This window comes from Otolemur garnettii, unplaced genomic scaffold (assembly GCF_000181295.1).
Source record: "Otolemur garnettii isolate 467f Iridium unplaced genomic scaffold, OtoGar3 scaffold00046, whole genome shotgun sequence".
In the NCBI taxonomy this organism is placed as follows: domain Eukaryota; kingdom Metazoa; phylum Chordata; class Mammalia; order Primates; family Galagidae; genus Otolemur; species Otolemur garnettii.
In genome coordinates, this window is record NW_003852441.1 from 7,202,273 (window position 1) to 7,204,561 (window position 2,289).

A 2,289-nucleotide genomic window follows, 5' to 3' on the forward strand; every position below is an offset into this window, starting at 1 on the left:
CATCGTTGTTTGGCGGGCCTGGGCTGGGGATTCGAACCTGCCACCTTAGGTGTATGTGGCTGGCGCCTTAGCCGCTTGAGCCACAGGCGCTTAGCCCGATCCTCCCACCTTTTCCACCTCACTCACCTTTCTCCCCTCAGCACATGTCATTGTGCCCGACTGATGGCTGATTTTTTTTTGTTTTTGTTTTAGATGCAGGGTTTCATTATGTTGCCCTGGCTGGTCTTTGACTCCTGAGCTCAAGTGATCCTCCTACCTAAGCCTTGCAAAGTGCTGAGATGACAGATGTGAGCCCCCACACCCAGTCTCAGTATTCTTTTAATAAGATTATGTATTAGTTGTTCAAAATGAGTTTAATCAAGCAAGAAAAACATACATTGACCTGATATGGTTGAATTAACATAAATGAGAAAAACATGTACATTTCAAATAAATCTAAGGTAACATTGGACTTAGCAAATCCATTCAGTGAAGTTGAATTAAAAGATCGATATACTTATAACTAATCAAGTTTTTCTCTAACAATATGTACCTAATTTTGAGTCTGTTAAAATTGACATATACTTGCATTGCTCTTGGTACTGTAAATTAGAGGATAAGAAGCTGGAATCAGAGCTGCTAAGTAGGTCTGCATATGGGAAAACATAAGAAAGGAACTTGATTTGTGAGACCTAATCTGGGTCTGTTAAAATTGACACACACTTGCATTGCTCTTGGTACTATAAACTAGCGGATAACAAGCAGGAATCAGAGCTGCTAAGTAGGTCTGCATATGGGAAAACCTAAGAAAGGAACTTGATTTGTGAGAACCAGTTAAGCTATGTATAAGCTTTTTACTTTTTCTTAGACTCATATTTTTCTTACACATTTGTGTTTTATGGTTTGTTATGGACTGCCGGTGTCTCTGCACCCAAATTCATACGTAGTTAACTCCCAGGATCTCACAATGTGACTACATTCTGGAGATAAAGAGGTGATTAAAGTAAACAAGGTTGTATCGATGGGTCCTTATAAAACATTAGGATACACAAGGGTTCATGTTAAATCTACTAAGTGTAGAATATAAATGTCTTAACACAATAACTAAGAAAATGCAATGAAGGCTATGTAACCAGTATGATCAAAGTATTTCAAACTGTATATAAATCCAGCTCATTGTACCCCATAATTGCATTAATGTACACAGCTATGATTTAATTTAAAAAAAATTAGGATACAAACACACATGGAGCAAGGGCCACGTAGACACAAAGAGATGATCCATCATCTACAAGCCACAGAGAGAGGCCTCAACAGAAACCCTGCCCCCACCTTGACCTTCCAGCCTCCGTATCATAAACTCACATAGCTTAATCAGTCCTCAAGGTCTTTTCTTCTGTTTGCTCATAAGCAGACCTAATTAATGACCTTTTGTTTGTTTTAGAATGATTTTGTGGGGACACAGAAGCACAATTTATTTCAATGTAAAGGTATTTAACAAATGAAATAGGCCGGGAGCTTCTCGTGCCTGTAATCCTAGCACTCTGGGAGGCCAAGGTGGGTAGATTGCTTGAGTTCATGAGTTTGAGACCAGCCTGAGCCAAAGCAAGACCCCATCTCTATAAAATAGCCAGGCATTGTGGCGCATGTCTGTAGTCTCAGCTACTAGAGAGGCTGAGGCAAGAGAATCACTTGAGCCCAAGAGTTTGAGGTTGCTCTGAGTTGTGACACCATAGCACTCTACCAAGGGTGACAAAATGAGACTCTGTCAAAAAAAATAAAATGAAACAAAGAGTTTATATATTTATATCAGGTGTCATCCAAAACCGCACAGTATAATGATGTAAAGACTTACAAAAGTAATCTAATTTTAAGTATTGTGAAATGGGATTCAATAGAAACTTGAAAACACACCATATCTGACTAGGTCAAACAATTACTGAGTTCAAATAAGAGATACGAACAGCTTATAAAGCATCCCTGTCTGGTGCAAAGTTGTGACAGTAAAGAACTCATCCCAGTCTCTGCAGCACTATATAGCACTTGCATTCAGGGGAATAGTACCCTGGACACACAGCTTATTTGACAATAGTGAACAAACTCAAGATTTTTATTAATTAATGGCTATTATCCCAGGTTCTTATCCACTAAATTACAATAACAATGCAAGCATATACATATGTCAGATTTAACAGAAACCCATAATTAGGTATTATTGGACAAAAACCTGATTAGTTATACATTCCTCTTTTAATTCAACTTGCCTTAAATAAATTTGGGTTGTTTAAGCAGCAACCCAGTCTGTGGTAC